Source organism: Balaenoptera musculus, chromosome 19, assembly GCF_009873245.2.
Source record: "Balaenoptera musculus isolate JJ_BM4_2016_0621 chromosome 19, mBalMus1.pri.v3, whole genome shotgun sequence".
NCBI lineage: Eukaryota > Metazoa > Chordata > Mammalia > Artiodactyla > Balaenopteridae > Balaenoptera > Balaenoptera musculus.
This window is the reverse complement of record NC_045803.1, coordinates 29,248,988-29,273,901: the sequence shown is the minus strand read 5'-3', so window position 1 is coordinate 29,273,901 and position 24,914 is coordinate 29,248,988. Positions and strand designations below refer to the sequence as shown.

Here is a 24,914-nt window from a genome sequence, read left to right as displayed (position 1 = left end):
CCACAATTACTGAGCCTGCGCGTCTGGAGCCTGTGCTCCGCAACAAGAGAGGCCGCGATAGTGAGAGGCCCGCGCACCGCGATGAAGAGCGGCCCCCGCTTGCCACAACTAGAGAAAGCCCTCGCACAGAAACGAAGACACAACACAGCCAAAAAAATAAATAAATAAAGTAAACAATGCGTTAAAAAAAAAAAAAAAAGTAATGCCTAGCCAGCAACTTCTTTTTATAGTATTACATTCATTAAATCCATATATTATGTATATATGTGTATATATACACACACACACACGTAGGAACACATGTTGAGACAAAAGGAACAGATATATTTTAATTATATTTATCATATTAATTAAGCAGCAAATAATTTTTTTAATCTGAAGACTGTTGGAGTGGCACTGTTATTTCTCATATTGGGCTCACCAGTTCTGTGACTTTGGTATAATTTACCTTACCCTCACCATGTATGTGTACCAGACTGGGAGCTGTGTTGGCTACAGAAGAAGGGATTATTATTTTCATATAAATAATATTAAATTATTAGTAATAAATACTGGGGACTTCCCTGGTGGCACAGTTAAGAATCTGCCTGCCAATGCAGGGGACACGGGTTCAATCCCTGGTCTGGGAAGATCCTACATGCCGCGGAGCAACTAAGCCCGTGTGCCACAACTACTGAGCCTGCGCTCTAGAGCCCGAGAGCCACAACTACTGAGCCCGCGTTCCACAACTACTGAAGCCCGTGTGCCTAGAGCCCGTGCTCCCCAACAAAGAGAAGCCATCGCAATGAGAAGCCTGTGCACCACAACGAAGAGTAGCCCCCACTCGCCGCAACTAGAGAAAGCCTGCGCGCAGCAACGAAGACCCAACCCAGCCAAATATAAATAAATATATTAAAATAATAATAATAATAAATACTGAACAAATGTGTGTGGACAAAATATCTTCTCATTCATCTTTATTGACATTCATTCACAGGTTGAGGTACTAAAGAAAATGTTGTTTCACAGACCGATAAGTTCTTATAAACTTTAGGAATGCTTTTTTAATCTCTTACACATTTTATGTACATTCATAACTTAAATGTTTTATGCCCCATTATATTATGGAATATAACATAATTTCCATCTTTCTGCAATAATGAATAGTAGCTTGAAGAGCTTAGATACTTTTCCACTCTAGAAAAAGAATCTGAAAGTTGGTTCAGTAGTGAATAAAAACTAACTTCACTTTAGCCCCTGGGTGTTGTGAAATTTCCTTAACTCAGTGGAAAACACAGGTTCTTTTTAGAAGAAAGGGTAAAGGATATCATTAGAAAGCTCTTTAGCCTCCCTTTTCAGACTCTTGTTCAAGCAAATAGAAAAAAGGGCAGGCTTTCAGTTGTAGCTTAGAGCACCTCAAAGATCAATTAAAAGCATGTTCAGCACTGTTTTCAAATCTAGTGGCTGCTGATAACAACATCCAAAGGATGTGTTCAGCCAGGCAGCCAATCTTCAGACTCTTATCTTAGGCCTACTTAATCAGGGACAGATCTTAGAGTCTCTAAGTTGTAACTATTTTATCCCCTGCTTTTAGCTAGAAATATACTTCAAAGCATGATCCTACTTGACAGTTCAAATCTTCCACTGTTTTGCTTTTATAAACAGTTGCTTGTCCTGGGAATTCCCTGGCGGTCCAGTGGTTAGGACTCCGAGCTCTCACTGCCAAGGGCCCGGGTTCGATCCCCAGTCAGGGAACCAAGATGCCACATGCTGCATGGCACGGCCAAAACAAAAACAAAACAGACAAACAAAAGTTGCTTGTCCTAATCTTAAAAGGTCTTCAGGAAAAAAAAAGAGGTTTTGCTGTTTTCCTTGATAAGACATTCCTGAGCACCTTATTCCTTCTCTTTGTTCATCTGCTTCTCTTTGGGTAATAGAAGCATTCCTGGAGAAGTTATATCTAAATCAAGTTTGGGGAAATGAAATGCATGATGTGCAGCTGCAATTTAAGAAATTAATTCATTCAACAAATATTTAAAGAATATCTCTGAAAAGGAATTCCCTGGTGGTCCAGTGGTTAGGACTCAGCGCTTTCACTGCCGGGGTCTGGGTTCAATGCCTGGTCAGGGAACTCAGTCCCGCAAACGGTGTGCGTGGCCAAAAAAGAAAAAAGAAAAAAAAATAAAAGAATATCCGCGAAGTGTCAGGTACAGTGCTAGGTGCTGGGAATACAACAGTGAAAAAGATAGGCATGGTCCTTTCACCTCATGGCAAGTTTTGTCAAGTATATAATACCCACTAATTAATTATTTTTATTAATTTATTATACTTAACTTTCATTTACAAGTACTGTAATTGGTATACAAAAAAAACCACGTATGCTCTATACCACAGAGCCTAAGGACTAATGGAAACTGTAGACATGTATTTTTCTAATCAACTGGTTTGTTTTATAGGCATTATGGGCATCTTATTTCAAGGAGAAATCCATCCTGGTGCAATTTAAACCCATCTTGTCTTGTTTAAGCTTCAAAAAAGAGAAAATTGCACCAGGTTTCCTCTGACTATTTCTTGACTTGTTTTTCCTCGTTAGTTATAGCCATGACTATAATTTGGTCACCATCTTTCCATAATCCCATTGGCCAAGTTTCACGCTCCTTATTCTATCTTGGAAAGAGCTTATAAAACTCATATATTATTGTTAGGAATAAAATAAATCCTTTAACCATTACATGGTCTTGCATTTTTTTAAATAACTGAGTGAGTTTTTTCTTACCTCATATGGATTTCTTAAGAAGGGCTATCTTTCTTATTAAGATCACCTTTTAAAGCACTCTTTTTTTATCAGGGCAGCATGCGGTCTCTTACGTAAAGGCATGTGGAGATTATTGGAATTCCTGGACATTCTGATTGAGGATGCATATTCATTATAGTTGTTTTCTCTGCACTGAACCCCATGGTTTGTTTTATAGAGGAAGAGTAACAACATGCCAACCAGGAAAATTAATTCCAGGTTATATGACTGAAAAAAATTTTTTTAAATTCGAGAGCAGAGAGGCCTTAGAAAATTTTGTTGAAAGTAAGTCAGTGTAGCTTTCTGGTTACCATTAGATGGTAAGCAGTTAGTGACCCTGCACAATTTCTTTTTTTTTCTTTTTGGCCACACCATATGGCTTGGGGGATTTTTGTTCCCCAACCAGAGACTGAACCTGGGCCCCTGGCAGTGAAAGCGCGAGTGCTAACCACTGGATTGCCAGGGAATTCCCAGACCCTGAGCAGTTTAAGTAGAAGTCTTGTATGGAGACCAGGAAAGGAGCTGAGTCAATGTTTCTTAAAACAAGAAATTCATAGAAATTGTCTCCTACAGGCACATACTTGATCTCTCCAACATTACAAATATTTGACAAACATTTCACCTTCCAGAAAGTTTGGTTGGGTAGAGTCCTCAAAACTAGTATGTCAGAGAACTGCATTTCTTCCAAAATGGGGCCAGTTCTGCCTCGCTGATTGGCTGTATTTGAGTGATGGTTAGCAACAAGAGAAAAGACCAAAGAATTAGGCCAAATCCTCTGGATATCAAATACATAATTGAATTTTCCCTTTTTTCACAGTTTATCTCAGTGTCATGGAGGACTGCCTAACTTTTTCTCATAGTCAGCAATTTTTGGCTGATCCCGTGGAGCCCTCTTTGTCCAGCACACAGTACCCTGGCTCCTAGAAGACACTTCTCCTTGTGTTCCCTTTGCAGAGTGTGTACTATTTGGCAAGAATATACTGAGTGATTTGTGGAAACTGTAAGAAATGTCAGGCTGGAGCTTGCTCATTCTCTGGCACTCCTGTTTCTAGATAAACAAAAGTGACTGCAGTCTTTTCTGTTCCTCAAACACATCACTCTTCCTTGTCTCAGGAGCTTTTCACCCTCTATTCCCTCTGCCTTTCCGTAGGCTCTAGGTATGGCTGCTCCTCACAGAGGCCTTCACTGACCCCTAATTACTCAGGTGGTTTCCCTCTAAACACCACAGTCCTGTGTGTGTGTTTGTCTCTGCCCACTAGAAACCAAGCATCTCGAGGCCAAGGCAGGCTCAGTCTTGTTCCTGGAAGTATTCCCAGCACCTAGAACACAGGTGCTCAAGAAATGTGTATTTTCACCACTATATTTATAATAGATAACCAACTAGGACCTACCGTATAGCACAGGGAACTCTGCTCAATATTCCGTAATGACCTGAATGGGAAAAGAATTCGAAAAAAAATAGATACATGTATACGTATAACTGAATCACTTTGCTGTACACCTGAAACTAACACAACATTGTTAATCAACTGTGCTCCAATATAAAATAAAAAAAATTTTTTAAATTCTCACTTAAAAAAAAAAAAGAAAGAAAAAAAAAGAAATGTGTATTTTCCACTGAATGAAATGTTCACCCAAAATACCTGTAATGTCCTGGGAGAAAGAACAACTGTCATTTGGGGTTATCTCACCTGGTTTTGAGTAAGATATTGGAAGCCTCAATGAGAGATTCTCAAAACTAACTGCAGACTAGAATCACCTGGGAAGCCTTAAAGCTACCTTTGCTTAGACCCTGCCCCGACCTAGGGGTGATGGGTCTCAGGCACCAATATGTTTTAAAACCTCTTTGTGTCATTGCTTGTGCAGCCAAGGTAGAAAGTACTGCTCTAAGTGACAGGAAACTGAATAATTACCCGACTACCGTGTTCTTATCCTCTAGGTGAGTCGTTTCTGTGTCACCTCTGTCTAGGGCAACCTAAAGTGTTCTTCAGACTACCCTTGTGGCTTCTGAATACCTGCCTCGCTATCGCAAAGGGGCAGAATTAGGCACAAACCAAATGACAAATTAACCTCCCAGGAAAGAAAGAGAAAAGGCACCCAAGTAACTGAGGTTCATCTGTTAGGACCTGCTCTGAAAACCTCAAACTCAAAGGGGAAAGTTCCAGCACACTTCTCTCTTCCTTCATAGAAGAAAGTCATCAACAAACCTCTTCATTTAGCTGTAGAAGTCAGAGGCAATCAACCAATCACTCAAGTGCAAAGCGAATAAAAAACAGTGCTCCCAGAGGGATGTGTCCAAATTCCATCCTCTTTCTTGCAGGAAACAGAGACCAAGTAGTGGTGGGCTCAGAAACACTTGTCCATATTTTTTGTTATGGCAAACTCTAAACTTGAAGACCTTACGAATAATTGGGACCTCTACTTTTTTTTTTTTTTTAAGGAAAAGCAATGGTTATTGATATTTTTCTCAAGCTGTGCAATTAATAAACTATTTTTTCTTTGTTTTTCAAAATCACCATCAGAACTGTTAACAAAACCTAGATTCATGCTGAAAGTCAATTGGTTTCCCCTCCAGTTAGAAAAACCAAATGACTATAGTAAAATGGAGCACACACGGGATTACAGGTAGAAATTCAGGCCCTACCACTTGCCAACTGAATGAATTATAAACAATTTTTCTTGCCTGTTAAATGAGAATCAGAACACCTATGCTCTCTGCCTCACATTTCTGTTTCTTACTAATAATGTTCACAAACATTATTCTCTGAAAATGTTGCGGTGTGTAAATGAAAATTACTGGTCTACTGTCTTGTAGGTGAACTTCTTTTTTTATAAGCTCTTTTTAAAAAAATTTATTAATTTAATTTATTTATTCTTGGTTGCATTGGGTCTTTGTTGCTGCACGTGGACTTTCTCTAGTTGCGGCGAGAGGGGGCTACTCTTCGTTGCGGTGCACGGGCTTTTCATTGAGGTGGCTTCTCTTGTTGCAGAGCATGGGCTCTAGGTGTGCGGGCTCCAGTAGTTGTGGCTCGCGGGCTCTAGAGTGCAGGCTCAGTAGTTGTGGCGCACAAGCTCAGCTGCCCCATGGCATGTGGGATCTTCCCAGACCAGGGCTCGAACCCGCGTCCCTTGCATTGGCAGGCAGATTCTTAACCACTGCGCCACCACGGAAGCCCATGTAGGTGAACTTTTAAGCAAATAAATAAATAAGTAAGTAAATAAATCCAGTGGTTACAGTCATTAGAAATACTCGGTTATACTACGTGTCCAGCAAAGTACTGAATAAAAAAGTTGTCCGCTAGGGAAACTGAATCCATTAGACCAGAACAGTAGATAGATCACCCAACAGGGAAAGCCATTTCTTTTGCAACAGGAGAAACTCAGCTTAGCCAAGTACAGACATAACACAATAAATCCACTTATTCATCCCCAAAAGTCTGATCTAAAGTTCTTTCATCTCCTACAGAAGATGTCCTGGCTATGCAAGGGACTATTTAAACTCAGAGACCCTCTTTTTAGTCCAGATCAGGGCACTAAACTTGAATAACTATGAGTTAACAAAACTTAATTCAAGGGTTTCAGTAGGTAAGAGGATCTGGAAAGTTGCAAGTTGACAGCAGTTTTGCAGTTGATCCTAGGACAGCTTAAAACAGAAGAACTCCTGCCTCCTAACTTCTCAAGGTTAGAAGCGACCTTTGAGGTTGTCTGGCTGAGAATATGCTGGGACAGGTATGGGTTAGAATCCTATGTGGTCCAAGTAAGTCTTTAACCTCACCTAGCCTTAGTTTCTTTATTTATTAGTAAAATAGAGATTAAAAATATCTCTTTTGCAGTGCAAATAATCTGAAGCTTAGAGATGATATACCTAAAACCGGCACATATTAGATTATCAATAAATTATAGCTAATTTTTAAAAGTCAGTCGAGTGATTTTCAGATTTCTCCCAGTGTCAGAGCCTCTGGAAGCTGCAGATCACTGTGAAATGTTGATATAATTTACCAAATCATGTGAACCAGGAAAAGCTTATTTAGTAGCAAATATGACTCTATTTTATAGGTATATACAGTATCACAAAAAGAACACATCTGATCACCAAAAGAAAGATTTTCTTAAATCCCCCCAAACAATCTATTGAACTGGGTCATGTGTCAGATCTTCCCAAACTATTTGTTGGCTACTTGTTGATTTGATTTATGCCTGAGGTGGGAGCTGGCAGCAGTTGTAACCAGACAAGCAGTGGTAGACAAATGGAGAAAAGACCTATCATTTTGATTAGCTGCACACCTCATAGAGCTTGCAAACCTCAACTAATAACATATTACTGATACTGATAAACTAATTCAATGATTTTGAAACTGTTTTGAAAATGAGGAAACTCTTTCTTTAAAAAGATTTTTTTTTTTTCAGAAGCTCAAGATCTAAAACACAGAAAAGCAGAAGTCCCGAATGAAAAAACAGAACAAAAGCTGAGCAGGCTTTCTGTGAGCTTTGGGATGCCCTGCCCTTCTCCGCCCCTCGAATGCATGTCTGAAGACTTCCTGGGCTTGGAGGGGGACATTCTAAAAATCCGTTAAGTCCAGCCCCTCATTCTGCAGATAAGGGAATTAAACCCCAAGGGACTGAGAGATCCACCCAAGGTAGCACCGTGAGTTTGTGAAAGAACCAACACTAGGACCCAGGCCTCTGAATTCTCTGTTCAGCATTTTCTCCCATGCCACCAGGACAACTCCAAGGTTCCTAGCTTTGAATTCTTCACATAGCACACTTGGGAAATTTTGATTTATTTCCCAAGATAACTGGTTAAAGAGATGAGGCAGAACCTTGGCAAAGCAGTCAACTCCCTAAAAAATTTACCTTCTCAGACTTGCAGGTTGATCAGATGTCCCCCCTTTGCCTACCTTTGCTATCGTGTTCCATAATGTACCAAAATTCTCTGTTTATATCAGACATCATAAATGGCCTATACAGTGTATCCAGCTATCTTGGACTGGTTGCCAACATTTAAAAATCAGAAGATTTTGCCTAAAAATTTGGATTTCCACCTTCTGTTGAAAAATGAAAAATTCTAGCAATACTGAACTCTCATTCCCAGTTGATAACACTCCCAGGAGCTGAGAAGAGGCAAGCACTCTCCACTGTGTCTCGGTCCCCACCAACCCCTACCTACTTGTGTCCATTATTCCCTGGTCCCTGTAGGCATTTGAGTTTGCGACCCATGGTCTAAAGCTTTTGTCTATAGAAGGATTTTTTGAGAATGGGATTTATAGGAACAAAGGTAAACCTAAGATACAGACATAGGGGATAATCTCATTTCAAAAGATAAGGCGAATGTCATCATACATAATGCTGCTTTCCTGCATTGATTAAGGAGGAAACTTTCAGAGTCTCCTGACTCATTTATTTTTCTGAGAGCTGTTAAATTAACCATAGACTAATAGAGCTACAAGTCTCAGACTTGCTTTCCTGTGTGTCCCCTTTTACACGACTGTCTGCAGCACAACTCCAAACACTCTGCTGAGCCCCTCGGGAGATGTTATTAAACCACCCATCAGCCTGTTCCCTGCATCCCAGAGCACCTCCCTTAGCACTATGGTCAGGAGGAACTGGCTGAGAGCCCCAGGATCAGCCCCAGGACTGGGCAACATGGGCGTGGACACAGCAGGCAAAATGAGAGCAATTCTTAAGGAGGATTCAGTCCTGCTCCCAGCGGCGGCAACCCAGGCCCTTGTGTCACATTCTTGCTCCTTGCACGTCCTCAAATCTGTTATCACTGCACACACCTCCCCCTGTTCAATCACCTTACTCTCCTCCATCGCAGAAACTTACAAAAGTATCAGATAAACAAATTCACCCAAAGGTTTTAATAGTTCAGAACTGTATATTTTTTATTTTAGCATCTTAACCTAAGTGTGTATCACTAATAATAGAATTTTAGGGATCATGATTAGTTGGTGAAAAGAATATTTGGAGATAAAAAGGGCTTACCCTCAAATTATACCACAAAGGAGGTTTATTTACCTTGTACCTGAAGGGTCACCATTATATCACCTCCCCTCCTCCAGGACTTTGTTCAAATGCTACTTTCTCAGTGAGGCCTTCCTTAACCTCACAAATTAAAATTGTGACCCTCGGACTTCCCTGGTGGCACAGTGGTTAAGAATCCGCCCGCCAATGCAGGGGACACGGGTTCGAGCCCTGGTTGGGGAAGATCCCACATGCTGCAGAGCAACTAAGCCCATGCGCCACAACTACTGAGCCTGCGCTCTAGAGCCCGTGAGCCACAACTACTGAGCCCGCATGCCACAACTACTGAAGCCCGCATGCCTAGAGCCCGTGCTCTGGAACAAGAGAAGCCACCGCAATGAGAAGCCCACGCACCGCAAGGAAGAGCAGCCCCCGCTCACCGCAACTAGAGAACGCCCACATGCAGCAACGAAGACACAACGCAGCCCAAAATAAAATAATTTTTTTTAAAATGTGACCCTCCCCCCTCATCCCCACACTCCCTACTGCGTCCCCTGCTTTATTTGTCCCCGTATCACTTAGCACCATATGATATACAGTGTCTTTTGTTGTTGTTGTTGTTTACTGTCTCTCTGCCTCCCTCCACTAGAACATAAGCCCCATGGGATAAAGATCTCTGTCTGCCCACCACATCCTCAGTGCTGTGGCAGTGCCTGGTCCACAGTAGATACTCAATAAAGGTTTATGAAATAAATGAACTTGTCACGTACCATGCTCAAGCCTTGGGTGACAATTATTTCAATAGTTAACAGGAGACTTCCCTGGTGGCGCAGTGGTTAAGGCTCTGCACTCCCAATGCAGGGGGCCCAGGTTCGATCCCTGGTCAGGGAACTAGATCCCACATGCACGCCACAACCAAGAGTTCGCATGCCACAACTAAGGAGTCCACGTACCGCAACTGAGGAGCCCGCCTGCTGCAACTAAGACCTGGGGCAACCAAATAAATAAATAAATATTTTTTAAAAAAATAGTTAACAGATGGAAAGGAGAACTTTATTTTTTTTAATATAAGTTTATTTTTGGCTGCATTGGGTGTTCGTTGCTGTGCGCGGGCTTTCTATAGTTACGGCGAGCGGGGGCTACTCTTCATTGTGGCGCGCAGGCTTCTCATTGTGGTGGCTTCTTTTGTTGCGGAGCACGGGCTCTAGGTGCGTGGGCTTCAGTACTTGTGGCTTGCAGGCTCTAGAGCGCAGGCTCAGTAGTCGTGACGCACCGGCTTAGTTGATCTGCAGCGTGTGGGATCTTCCCGGACCAGGGCTCGAACCCGTGTTCCCTGCATTGGCAGGCAGATTCTTTACCACTGTCCCACCAGGGAAGTCCAAGAAGAACTTCTTGATGATGAGAATGACTACATATTTTAAAGCTGGAAGGGTGCTCAGAAGTTTTGATGTAATCTTTCCTTTATATACATATATATTTTGTGGAACGAACGTACGTATTTCCTTTCTTAAATATTTTCACGGACGAAATACAGTCTTTTTTTAAAAAATATTTAGAATAGATGTAGGGTAGCCCATCTGGGAAGCAGGATGCTTAATGAGATCACTTTTTTTTTTTTTTCAAAATGTTACAGTGTAACCACACCATATGTAAGGTGTGGGGTGTGGGGTATGGTGATGGTGGTGGTGTGGTGTGTGTGTGTGTGTTTATTGTGGCAGTTGCATCTTTAACTAGATTATGAACCTTTCTTCTTTTCCTCTGAGCTAACAATGATGGAGTTTAGTTCTTTATCTGAAATGTGTCCTAGTAAATATATGTAATAAGACCTAATTTGAAAAAGCAGCAGAGGATGTTCCTGGCTACTTAACTTTGCAGCACTGCCTTCCAGCTGTCCTTTGGGAAATAACTGTTTATCATTTTTTTTGTTGTTGTTGGTATTTATACCTTTTTACTATGCTTCTTTGAATTCTTCTAACAGCACACTTGGGAAACTTTGATTTATTTCTCAAATACAAACAACATGAAGCCTGAACTTCTGGTTCAAGTGTTCTAACCTGGCACCAAGGTCAGAACACAAATTGACTGATGGGTCCCAGACCAGTTTAGATTCATGGTAGCAACACAGGTACTATTTGTATTGAACTAACTGGCCAGTGTTCTGAGCAGAGGTGGGCACCAGAGACCAGTGAGAAACAGACCATCTCAGCACGAGAAAATGCTGAAAAGTTCTTTTATCACTGTTGTGACTGGAGATAGCACCAGTGAAAATTTAAAGACCTAGAGCATGTAAGATTAGGTTACCAATCACAGATCAAAGGAGTATAGAACAGAGGCAAGGAATGACCTGACTTCTAAGTACCTGAACTTATGAAACCTCCCGGACATAATCTCATAGTAGAACCTCAATTCTGGTCTCTATTACAATCTATCCTAAGGAATAACACATGTACAGGGTTATTCATTACAGTACTGTCAGTAAAGGCAAAAGTTTAGAAACAACTTAAGTGATCACCTTGGGGACCTGGTTAACCTAATTATGGAATACCCATACAATGGAATACAATAAAATCATTTTTTAAAAATTGAGAGTATTCTTTATGAATGGAATTAGAATGATTTCAAATACAAAACCAAGATGTGGGATAATAGAGTATGCTATCATGGGGAAAAAAAGGCAAAACAAGAATACATGCATACAATTATATTTTCTTGTATACATATAAAATATCTCCGGAAGGGTACATAATAAACTGAATCATTGGCTTCTTCTAGAAAAGGACACTGGATAATGGAGGACGAGGTTTAGGAGAGACTTCTCACTGTATATCCTCTTGCATTTTGAACCAGACAAATGTAACTCCTAGTCAAAATAAATAAAATTAATATTTTAAAGTAAAATAAAATTACATTAAATAAGACTTTTAAAGTTAATTAACCCTCTTGGGGGGGAGGGGCAGTACAGGAGTTGGGGAGTGGGAAGTACAAACTATTGGGTGTAAGACAGGCTACAAGGAAGTATTGTACAATATGGGGAATATAGCCAACATTTTGTAACAAATGTAAATGGAGTGTAATCTTTAAAAATTGTATAAAAAATTAAAATAAAAAAGTTAAGTAAGCCCTACTTAATCTGTGACACCTCATTCTTGCACCATTTCCATAGGTTTGAAATTTTTTCAAAATAAGAAGATCAAGTAAAAACAAACAGACAAACAAAAAAGAATATGCTCTGCTCTGGGGTAATAAGCTGGGTGCCTCCAGCTAGAGGCTGTCAAGGAAGGGGAAGTGCCAAAGATAATTTGCTTGCTTCAGAAGTATACTTATATTGGCCGGAGAGCTGAGGGCAGAGTGGAAACCCTTTCTTTGCTGCCATCATGAAATGGGTTTCCAACACTGGCAATGCAGTTTCTGACTGTGCCATTAGAATCAGGCACAACCTTCTTTAACTGAAAATGGCCAACTCCCCCTTGGGTTGGTTAAGTACAGGGGGGAAAAGAAAATGTCACAGTTAACCGTTTCTCTCCATGCTTTGGCAACCGAGCAGATAAAATGCCAAACATGTAGTAAAGGACTTAAACGAAGTCAAAGCTTCGGTTTTGGAAAAATTTTCTTGGCCGACCTCTGGGAAGAGAGGCAGCCCCTTGGGGACTCATAGCAAACAAGGTATTTCCTCTGTGTGGGCTTAGCAAGAGTAAACGTGCAATGAGGTAGTTTATGATGGAGGGATGCTTGAATGAAAAGGGAGGAGAGTCAACAAATCGTGTTTCAATCCTGACTCTACCTCAGCACTTATCACAGGATCTTAATTTTTACAGCCTGAGTAGCATCCTCTATAAAATGGAATCATAATCACTGCCTCACCCACCTTCCTGGACCAAAAGATATAAAAGGTTACAAAGCATTTTTAAAACTCTGTGGCACTAGAGGTGAACGTTAGGGAAATAAACATAAGGCAAAATACCTTTTGGTGATAATTATGAAGTTTTCAGAGAGGCAAACATATCTTTAGGATCCGATACATCATAACTTTCTAGTCTTAAAACTCCATCTGCTGCGTTACCTGGGACAAGTCCCCTAGCCTCTCTGAGCCTTAGTTTCCTCACTGAAAAATGCTGTTAATGCTACCTACTTCACAAAGCAGTTAGCTATGAGAATTAGGTGGAGTAACCTATACAAAATGGAGAGCTCACCAGTCCCTTTCCCATGTACCTTGGGTAATGAATCATGGTCTCAATCAAAGGATACTTCATTTGCTGATTTGCTTCATTCCTCAAACTCTCTGTACTGTCTCTCAATTTTTCTGTAAATCTATAAGTGTTCTAAAAAATAAAATCTATTCGTTAAAAAAAATATTTATTTAAAATGTAAAGTGATGGAAAAGGGGGACTCCGGAGCCAGACTGCTTGAGTTTGAATCACAGCTTTGCCGTGTACTAGATGGATGACCTGGGGAAATTTAGTAACAGCTTTGTACTTCAGTTTCCACATCTATAAGCACTACGTAAATTTTTGCTATTAATATAAAATAATACTAATTATTATTTTTATTATTATTACATTGCACTCAACAATGGGAATACAGTGATGAACAAGGCAATTTAAGCAAAGCACTCTGAAAGCACCCACCGTTATCTTAAATGTAGACCCAAAGAGGTTAAGTTACTCCACCAGGGCCACATAGCTAGTTAATGAGAGAGGACTAGAGAAGACCAGCCAGGACTAGTTAGAGACGTCCAGATTGCAAGCCACTGTCTTTCCACTGCCCCATGCTGTGCAACCAGATTCAAACCTGGACACTGCAGAGTCCTGGAACTACCACAGTGGATTCGGGAAGTCAGTTGGAATTGGCCCAATAATTCTGTGCATTCCTGACCTCCACCCTCTTTCTACATCCCATTCCTTAGGGTGTTGTCCTTGCCTGGCTTACATGTGGATCTTCCTGCAAATTTCAGATTTGGAGTTCACGGTGGAGACAACGTGGAAACGCCACATCCCCCATACCACTTGCATTTCTTTTGTGCTTGTGAATCTTATACAAGAACAAAGGTTGAGTCTCTCAGAGACCTTCTGGAAAGGGGCAGATCCAGGTGTGGTGGGGCCTGAAGTGTATACAATACTGCGGGCTCGCTTTTAGGAAAGGAATACATAATTACAAATTAAAAATTAGGTACCAGGCCTTGGAATGCATGCAAATGAAGGGCCCTGAAATTTAAGCATTATTAGCTTCCTGGTAAATCCAGCTCTGCTCCTACAGTTACTAATTCCCTTCTTTCCCTCTTCCCTTCGTCTTTGCTTCCACCCGGGTCACTTGCACCTGCCCTGCCATCTAGCACCCACTGTGCCCCAGGCAGTAACTTCTTCCTAAGTTTACATTCTGATTAAAAAAATGGACTTTGCTCCAGTCTGCAGATTATTATCCAAATTATGATACAGGCACAGCTTTTCTTGATATGAAAGAATAAAATGATGTACAGTTAACCTGTGGGTGGTGTGTAATCATGCTACGTGGGGCTGTGCATTAGACTTGATAGACCACAATGTAGCCAGAAGCTACTGTTTTCTGTTTGCATTTGTGAACACACCCAGGGCCAGGCTCTTCTATGTCTGGGACATTAAGCAAATAAAATGATCCTCTCAGAAGGGGCTGGGGCTGGGGCTGGGGTTGGGGGTCCCTGGCGGTCCAGTGGTTAAGGCTCTGCCCTTTAACTACAGGGGGTGCGAGTTTGATCCCTGGTGGGGGGAGATCCTGCGTGCGGCAGGGCGCAGCCAAAAAATTAAAAAAAAAAAACAAAAAGAAGGAGGGAATGATATACCAATCTAGAGAAGAGAACATCGTATAGTTACGCATAATTATGCATGATTAATAGAATATTTTTACACATGTCATCTGACCTAACGCTCACACCATTTGATGTATGTAGTGTGGTTTTATTAAACCCCTGCGCCCGGTGACAGATTGGAGACTGAGGCCTACAGTGACTGAAGTTTGATTCTGAACCCTTCCCTGCTAATTTCCTTTCCCACAGCACCGCCCCCGTTATCCTCACATCCAGGGGACACAAAGAGTGCACAGGCCGCAACTGCACAAAGAACCCATAGACAAAGTAAGTCGAGGCTGTTTTGTGGGCGATCTGGGGACGGGAACTTGTTCCTGGTGGGTAGGGGTGGGGTGGAGCTATTTTCTCGGCTGGGATTATCCCGATGAGTCATCTAGGTTGATCCCATGATTTGCATAGCTCCTCACCTCTCCCCTCCCCTGGACAGCAGTGTCACCCAGCCCTGGAGCCGGGATCGCACGTGCCCTTCACTGCCCTGCTTGTCCCCAGCAGCCTGCTCAGTCGGGGCCTGGCACGGAGCCACCGGCCCGGAGCAGGAGGGGAGGAAGCGTGTGTCTCCCAGTGGCTGTCAGCTTTCCCAGCTGACTCAACTCGACACCTCCCTCCCCCCACCGGGCACAACAGCCTCCTATCTCTCCAGTTTTCGGCTTGTCTGGTGGTTCTCAGTGGGGAGCACCCCCCCTCCTACTGCCTGGGGCGCCTGGTCTGCAGCCTGGGGCTGCCAGCAGCGGCACCTGGGCCCCCTGCCCGCTGGCCTGGCAGGCTCTCTCTCAGGACGGTTCAAACCTGCTGCAATGGAGAGTTCAGAATATGGGTCAAGGTGCTCTCGGCAGGGCCCAGGGGAGGATCACCTGACCGGGAGGTGGGTGACTCAGCGGGAAGGGAAGGGGTGTGGGCTGGAATCTGCTGGCCCACAGGGCCTGGAGGAGGAGGGCAAGTTGTCTCCATCTGGCTGCCTGCCAGGGGAGGAGGAAGAAGGAGACAGAAGGAAGGATAAAATGACCCCCGGTGACCCGACTAGGGTGGAGTCCAAATCCTCCCCAGAGCGGGCAGTCGCCCTCATGGAGCTGAAGCCACTCCCAGGTCAAACTGCCACTGTGGCTGTAAAGACCTAATTAGCCGCCTCCCCTGCCCAAGTGGGAAATCAAAAGGACAGAAGCTCATCCCTCCAGACTCCATCCACCCAAGGCCCCTACAAGAAACCCAAGCCACCGGCCTAGCATGCAAAGGCAGCCGTCCCTCATAGAGGCGACTTGGTTTCTCCCCCAATTAATCCCGAATGTGAAAATTACTAACCCATTTTATTTTACATCTCCACGCGGCGGGGGCCTCCTTTCAAGGGTGTGGCAGGGGCTGCAGTTGCTGGAACAGCAGCTGCGCTGTCTGAGCCTCACTTCCTCTGGCTCCAGCTGCAGGTTCGTCAGGGCCAAGCAGGGAGTTTCCTCATTCTCTGGGCTTTCGGCTTTGCTAGGCGGCCACCCGCACCTACCAACCCCCGCAGCTGCTCGCCGCCCTCTGTGGGTAGCGAGTTTGGGACTCCCTGGTCCCATGAGTCAGAGCCAGGCTGGAGACAGACAGCAGGCTTCCTTTATTAAATCAGCCTCCTGCCCTGTACACCACAGAGGGAAGCTATAATTACTCGTTTGGCCTGGCTCTGAGAACTGAGCCACAAATGCTTGACTAGGAGGGATGGTTCCTGATTCCTGCATTTATCTAGTGCACCCCAGTTTGGAAATACAAACAACAGCCAGGGGTTCAAGCCTGTTACGCATATGTCCGATGTTCTGCACACATAACAGCATGCATTGGACCTGGACACTGATGGAGATTGCTAGAAAAATTGCTCTATTAATGCTGCCAGGAGTTTTTTGTTTTGTTTTGTTTTGTTTTGTTTTTTTAATGCGTCCTGCCTTGTTGCCAGTCTCATTTGAGGCAGGCTGCTCATTGCTGATGTTGGTTTTTAAGAGATAAAGGAAAAGGCAACAAAACATTGTTTTGGATCCTCAGGACTGTTTTAGCCATCTGGCATAGAGACACAAAATCTCTGGCCTCCCAGGGCCTACAGAAATGTTTGAAACCTGAACCCTGAAAAAAACAGTTGGCTCTAAAAGAAAAAATAAAACCACCAAATCAAAATAATATAGCCAATCTTCATGAACTGTTCAATTTACTATTCATTGGCTTATTCAGTCATTCATTCACTCATTCATTCATTCTTGGAAGCATACATTTCTGCCATTCATTCACCAAAGATCTGCTGAGCAGTTTCTCTGGCCACGTATAGTTTCAGGCACTATAGTTTCAGGGCTACATAAGTGCTAAACCAATTAAAGAAATAGACAGAACTAAGCAGACAAATATTCCTGCCTTTGTGGGTGAATAATGGACACAAAAATAAGCAAATTATATGGTATGTTAGAGATAATAAGTGTGGTTGATAAGAGGAAAAAATAGAGCAGGGTTAGGGGAATTATTGGTAAAGGAGAAATTCATAAACATCTCATGACATTTAAGAACAATTTGTAGGTTAGAGTTCTCTCACAGCGAGAGTTCTCAAGTCTGCATAATAATTGCTGAGAAATTATAACCAATCATAAATTAAATGAGTTACATTTGACTGCAGTAAAATTATAAAAATCTTCTAAGCTTTGTTTATAACCAAAGCTTGGGTGCATGTTAAATATATCTGATAGGAGATAAAAAGTAAAAGTGCCAAGGCATCTGACCTTGCCTCTGGTTACCGGTAAGTAAAGGCACTTCATTCAAGTATTATTGGATACCTATAATATAGTGGTTAAGGGCTTGGGTGTCAGATGCCATCATTTACTGTTTGTATGATTCTGGGAAAGATATTTAATTTCAGTTCCCCCTCTTTTATAAGAGGGCAATATAGAACCTACCTTATAGGGTTTCTGAAATGATGAAACAAGATAATAAAAGTAAAGGTGTTAGTTAGGATAGCACCTGGCACTTAGTAAGTGCTCGATACCCGTTAATCTATTATTATCGTTGTTGTTAGGATGATGACAGTGATGATAACAGTGAGTTGCCAGGCACCGTGTTGGGTATTGGGGACCCACAGCTGAACAAGACAATGACATGGTCCCAACTGGGAGAGGCTTTGCAAGCATACTGTGCTTCATTAAATCTCATGGCCCCCTGGCAGGGTGATCCCCGCTGCACCATTGATCACTGTTAACCATACTTGGATGGCCAATAAAAATGAACAGACCACAGTGAGACACCACTTGATAACCTTTCAGTTGGAAGAAATTAAGAAGCCTGATAATGCCAAGTACTGCAGAGGATGTGGATCAATAGGATCTTTACACGTTCATTGTTGGTGAGATGGTAAATGGGTACATTCACATTGTTTTTCAGGAGATGTGTGCAAGAATGTTCAGCTCAGCACGTTCAAAGTAGTGGAAAGCTGGTAACGACTCAAATGTTCATTGGCAGGAGAATAAATTAATACTTGTGGGGGCTCTCACCTTCTGAGATGGCCCACCCTCTCTGTCTGTGGAGTGTGCTTCTCGCAAGGCAGTTTTCACCTTTTGAGATGGACCGTATTCTTTCTATGGAATGTGTATCTCTCTAAATAAATCCACTTCTTACCTATCAAAAAAAAAAAAAAAAAGAAAAGTACTCGTGGGATGCGATAGAGAGGACAAAGGGACCATACATAGCTCTATGCTACAATATGGATGAATTTTAGCAATATAATATTCTGAGGAAAAAGTATATTCCAGAAGACTACATACAGTAGAATATTCTCTTGAGCAAGGTAAAAACAAGATCTAAGCAATGCAACTTTTAGAAAAATATATTAAAATTAATTTTTAGAAAAGCAATGAATGGTAAAGTCAAGATTCAGGATGGGTGAGGGAGGCGAAGTGATGGGAAGGGCTGAAACACATAGGAAGAAGTGGGTGGTGGGTTCACAGGTGTTTACTGTATTATAAATAAATAAGTAAACATAAATAAATAATAAATAACCAGATGCATGCTGTGCAAGGTCCAAATGAAGACAAAAGAATGTCATGAATCAAAGATTATGAATGATCCTGTGTACTTGGATTCAATAAAAGAGAAAATGAAACTCTACTCTTGGGATGGGTGTGAAGCACACCTCAGAAGGGTGTGGGCTTGTCAAGACAGAGTGGATAAAGGACCCCGAAGAAGGGCAGGGGTGTGTGAGTTTCCATGAGGATTAGGCATTGACCTTGGAGGTGGGGGACCCTTCACCAGTCACGTGCTGCTGTGCCGGTTCAGAATTGTCACCTGCAGTCAGAGGGTAGGAGCAAGTGGTCACTGTGATGGGGGCAGCGAAATGTCCCCGGCAGAGCCCTGTTCAGGTCCTGGGTCTATCCACGTGGTGTCTGGCCCTCAGTGCCCTCTCCCTGGGGTCTTTGCCAGGCCTGCCCTGGATAGACTTCTAGTTCCTGTGCGTGTTGTTCTCTCTCTGCCCAGCCTGGCCCTGACTTGAGGGATGCTGGCTGTGTGCAGAGAACCCCGTTCCAGCTGGGAGTCCTGGCACCTCCCCAAGGAGATGCAATTTGGTCACTGAACCCACAGTCCTAGCCCTTCTCTCTCTTGCTCTGGGGGGAGCCCAGAGGGAAGTGCACTCAGACAGCTAAGATGCCTGCAGTCATGGCCAGGCCCATGGGTCACAGGCTGGATGGAGCAAGCACTTTTTCATTGATAAAAAGGCCCTGGAAGCTGGCACCAAGCAGAGAAAGCTTGTTAGGCCCAGGTGATTGACTTCACGGACAGAACTAACTGGGATTCTCAGAGGCGCACGGAGGGCGGTCCTGTTTCACTTTTGTGCTACTGCTGGTGGGGTCAGGGCTTTCAAGTTCTGGGAGCTGCTCAAAAGCCCCTCACCCAGCCCCACGCCCCAGAACAATCACTGACACTTCAAGAGACTGGAATCAGGCTTCCCTGGTGGCGCAGTGGTTGGGAATCTGCCTACCAATGCAGGGGACACGGGTTCGAGTCCTGGTCTGGGAAGATCCCACATGCCGCGGAGCGACTGGGCCCGTGAGCCACAATTGCTGAGCCTGCGCGTCTGGAGCCTGTGCTCCGCAACAAGAGAGGCTGCGATAGTGAGAGGCCCGCGCACCGCGATGAAGAGTGGCCCCCGCTTGCCGCAACTAGAGAAAGCCCTCGCACAGAAACGAAGACCCAACACAGCCAAAAATAAATAAATAAATAAATAAATAAAATTTAAAAAAAAAAAAATTAGAAAAAAAAAAAAGAGACTGGAATCAGAAAGACCCCGGATCAGGTTGTAGGTGGGCAGTTTCTAACTGTCTCATTAGTTTAATTCTCTAAACCTAAACAACGGGGACAATCATATGGCCATTGCCTGACTAAAAGGCATCAGTGAGGACCACGTGACATAACTGAGAACAAAGTGCTTACCAGACAGAAAGGTCCAATACATTTGTGTTAGAACACACGCCCGTTGAGGGTGAGAACTGTGTCTGACTCCTTTTCTGCTGGACTCCCAGGATCAAGGACAGTGCCCGGCACGTAGTAAGTGCTCAATAAAAATACTTCTGGAATGAATGAATTGGAGTATTACGGATTAGAGTAAGACTAATGATGATGAGGATAATTCCTGACCATGATATGATAATTAATTTCATCTTAACTACATACCAGGCAAAATGCTAAAAGCTTTTCATTGATAGTTCCATTTAAGCTTCACAACAACCCAATGCAGGAGGTGCTAGTAGTATTCCCATCCTGCAGGTCAGTTAATGTGATCCAGGGAAGTTAGTGATTTTCCCAAGGCCACACCCTGGTGGAACAGGTTATTACCCAAGTGACATATTTAGGGGGTTCAGAGAGGCTCGTTCCCCGGAAGTGGAACACAGGCAGCTTTGGTGCCTGAGAGGCCACCATGATGATCAGTGGATTTTGACACCTTGAATGCTGCAAGATTCCAGATGAAAGTGCAGACACCTCTGGAAAACAGTTAAACCTAAATGTCTAATCAGGGAATAACCTGGTTTATCTGTTTTCTTCCTAAGTGTAGATGGTAGGGTTCTCTTGCAGGGATGGGATTCAGGGGAGTTTCCCCGAGTGAGTGGGGATTACACATGGCAGACTGGAGGGCTGCTAGGAAGGGGGCTGAGAAAGGGTCCAAGATGCATGTTGGCTGTTCTGTTGAGAATTGGCCTAGGACTTCAGGAGGGCAAAAGGGTGTTTGGGTCCCCAAATTGCCTTTATGGGGTGTTTTTACAGAGCAGCTGGAAGAAGGCTATCTCAGAGATGGGTAGCAGTATTGGGGAATTATCATAGGAGCCTTGCTTTTATGTTTGAATTTTTTATAATAAGAATATATTCACTTACTACTCGTGTGGTTAAAAATATATTGAAATAAATGAAAAACTAAGTGAAGCGGGGGTGGAGGAAGGTTGAGAAAAGGTCATGGGTTGGATCCTCCAAAGGAACGCAGCTTCCAAGACTGCAGAGCCCGCGCCAGCCTGCAGCTCTCCAGGGCTTGGCTGATTTACTGGAGATGAACGGCAGCCCCCAGCATTCCCAGGGCATGGCGGCCAGTGAGCCTGATCCACAGCTGGGGGGGGAAGTATTTGCCTTTGCAGTTGGCAGCATGTCTGTGCCTCTGAGCCTTCCTCATGAGAGACTCATTATGCAGTTTGGTCACATGCCCTATGCATTTTAATGAATGAGTCAGGGGACAGACTCAATTTGAAAGAGGAATCGAAGCTCTCTAGGCTGGGTGAAGGGCTCTCAGGGGATGCTCTCACAGCCTGCATTACAAGAAAAGGAAAGAAGGAAGCTATTTCCGTTTAGAAAAAGGAAAGGAAGGTCAGAAGGAAGGAAGGAAAGAAGGAAGGAGAGAGGAAGCAAGGAAGGGGGGGAGGCAAGAGGGAGGGAAGGAAGAAGAGAAAGAGGCAGAAAGAACGGTGTAGAGTTCAGAAAACAGTCCTGGAACAGATGCTGCTCACCAGACACTCCCTTGCTCTTTACCCTCCACTTATTTACTCAAAACATTTAGTGCTTTTTAAGTGTCAGCTACCATGTTAGGCAGGGGAGTTACAAGACAAATGAGATAGAGTCCTTGCCCCAAAGGTCTTTGCAAAAAACCAAATGGGTTTGGTCAAGTCAGAGCAACTACACAGGGGTCTAATTTGGGAGGTGGAGTGGGCAAAAGAAGGTCATGTTCACTCCCTTCCTGGGAAGGGAGGTCCCTTACTGATGGTCAAGGGCTATCATCTCTCCAGCGCTTTCCGCCTGCCAGACACGGGGTGAGCAGTCCATGGTGAGCATCTCACTGAATCCTGGCAATAATCCCACGAGGCAGATCCTGTTACTATCACATTTTTTACAGAATAGGAAACCAAAGCAGAGTGAGCCGCCTGCCCAAGGTCACCCAGGGATTTGAACTCAGGTCTGTCTGACTCCAGAGCTCTTGGCAGTTCAGGTCTCTGCTGTCAGCCAACCACTGGATGGGGAATGCTGGGGAAGGCCTTTCCCTTCCCAGGCTTCCTTCCAAGAACACTCTGAACCCCCAGGAGGAAGAGGTTGGTGTGAATCCAGATGCAGTCAGCGCCAGGCAGCCTGGGAGTGGATCTGAAACCTCACTGAGCGAGGCTGTGTGTGAGACTCAAGAGCCCAAGGGCAGCGGGGAGAGGAAGGAAACGCAGCCTCACGGTGGTCAGTTGGGGCGACGTGCCCGTTCCCAGCCTCCACACCACAAAACACAGGGCAGCAGATGCTCGGCAAACGGGTGTGTGGGAGTGAGCCGTACCCTCAGATGGCGGGCGAGCAGGCAGTATCACTGAATTACTCAACAAAGCCACCTCAGCTTTGAACTCTGAGCCAGGCTCTGCTGGAACAGGGCCTGGGGGGAGACGGGGGCTCTCACCACCGTGAAGAGGATGTCTGCCATCCCCCTGCCACCCCCAAGTGGGAGAACACAGCCTGGGAAGAAGGCAAGAACTGAAAAGCCACGGCACACCCACATTCTCATGAATTTTTACAGCTGGAGAGAAAGAGCGATACACAAACATAGCAGGATACAGGGGCCCTGGGCTTCATGCTGGAGAGAGAAAAGCAAGGCCACCTGCCATGAACCTGGCCTGTACACAGAGACAGGCAGCTTTTACTGAGTGATTACTACATGCCAGGGCTGTCATACACATTATCCCCCTGGACCCTACTGCTTCCTCGTGAGGGAGGTACTGTCATCATCCATTGTACCCAGGGGAGACTGATGCCCAGAGAGATGAATAACTTGCCACTGTCTGTTTTTCCCCACTTCTGGTTTCCATGAGAAGGGATTTTCCCTGAACACACTTCTGGTCTTGACTCTCACTGCCCACGCCCATGGAATGACGTCTGACCGGAAGGCTTGGGAAGGCTACCCGCAACGTTCTGCTCTGCTCCCTCCTCCTTCCAGGCTGTTAGGAAGCCAGTTTGTCCTCACACTAAGCTACACCCCCCATGCTAGCTTTCGTGATAATTAAGGTGGCACCTTGGCTCTCTGCCATTCCTTTGTCTTTTTTATTCAGTGTGTTCAGAGCCTGGATGCAGAAGAGGGGTGCTGGTTTTTTTGAAGGCTCTTTGGAGAGCCCAACAGCACTTAGGAGGATCCCAAGAGCTCTGGCCAAACCACCCCCATTTAACTGGGGATCCTGCTCTCTCTCCACATCTTGGCAAAGGACACTCTTGGCTCTGGGACCAATTTCCCTTGGGAGAAGTCAGCCTGGCAACAAACGCGGCCTTAGCCCTCCCCCCAACGTTTTTTGGACTGGCATCTTTTTTCTGGGACGAGGAAAACTAAGTCCTGTACCCAGTTTCTTGTTGTACAGGGAATTGGTCATGAGAGGGTATCCCTGGGGTGGCAGGGTCTTGGCCTGTGTACCAGCTCTCTCCCTTGCCACCTGCCAGGGCATCAGTGATGGGTACTTGACCCACCCAGACTGCTGCCAGTCTAGACTGCTTACTCTGCAACAAACCTGGGCAGCTGATCCAAACCCCCTGTCAGGCCCTGATTAACCCATACACTGTATATCCCAGTTTCCAGTTCCAGTGGATCTGCCAGGGGATTCAGAGCCAGTTATGTTATGTGGCACTATCTGCCAAGCCCATATTACCTTGTTGTGTGACTGGGGGCAAAGTCCTGACCTGCTTTGTGCTCTGACTTCCTCATCTGTAAAAGGGGATAGTACCTGTCCTCCTGTCTGTCTCCCAGGACTGTTATGAGATCAAATATGTAGAACATATTTGAAAAAGAATAAAAATACTCCATGAGATAGAATGGAATTTTTAAAAATCATTTTTATCAGCTTTGATAATTGCCCAAAGACTTATGAAGCACCTATAGCGAACATATTCAGCTTTGTCACCAGTGCTGGGCCACCTTCGTTTTGGTGACCTTGCCCAACTCCCTCTGCAATTTCCCTCTAAGAATCACCCCTCCCCTTCCCCTCAGTCATACAGATCCAGGGACTCCGCCTACGAAAATGAGTGCATCTCATTTCTTTGGACAACAGTGACTGCTTCACAGATGGTCATGTGATCCCATGAGGATCAGTGAGACTTTTCCTAGGACTTCTGGAAAAGAGATTCTCTCTGGAGATCCTGAAAGGATACAGGGGCTAAAGCGGATGCTGTCATCTTGTTTACCACTTTAACGCAAAACTCAAGTTGAAACATAAAATATGGACCAAGAAGTAGAGAGAAACCAAGTCCTGATATTGACATTAGAATCCCAAACCCAGCCAGGACCACCAGTGATAACGTGATTTATAATAATCAATAGAAATATTTGGTCTTCCTCCATAGTTCTTGGCACGGAGGTCCTAAAACTCTTGGAATTTCCTTAATGAACAGAGCAGTAAAGGTGTCCTTTGTTATGTTCATAATGCGGCTTTTGGAAAGCACCTAAGGATGAGGGCTGGTTACCAGGAGAACCAAACAAGTGATCAGAAGGTTGGAACGTTCAGTCGCACCCTTGCTGACCTCCCGGGAGGGGTGAGGGCTGGAGATAGAGTTCAATCCCCAGTGGGCAATGACTTAATCCATCATGCCTATGTTATGAAGCCTCCATAAAACCCCAAAAGGACTATTTTCAGAGACCTTCTGGGTTGGTAAACACGTGATCTGGGGAGAGTAGTGGGCTGGGAGAGGGCATGGAAGCTCCGTCCCCTTTCCCCATACCTTGCCTCATGCATCTCTTCCATTTAGCTGTTCCTGAGTTATATCCTTTCATAATAAACTGGTAATCTAGTAAGTAAACTGTTTTTCTGAGTTCTGTGAGCCACTTTAGCAAATTAAAGGAACCCGAGGAAGAGGTTGAGGGAA

At 44.1% G+C, this 24,914-nt stretch overlaps 1 protein-coding gene and 1 non-coding gene across 3 annotated transcripts in view; one reads left to right on the top strand and one right to left on the bottom strand.

Moving 5' to 3' along the window:
* Positions 1–24,914, bottom strand: part of CHD9 (chromodomain helicase DNA binding protein 9) — a 245,391-nt gene that overhangs the window by 200,661 nt on the left and 19,816 nt on the right. The gene's annotated exons all lie outside the window — the stretch shown is intronic.
* On the top strand, positions 9,556–9,628 carry TRNAG-CCC. The gene has a single exon. It is a non-coding gene; the product is annotated as a tRNA-Gly (tRNA).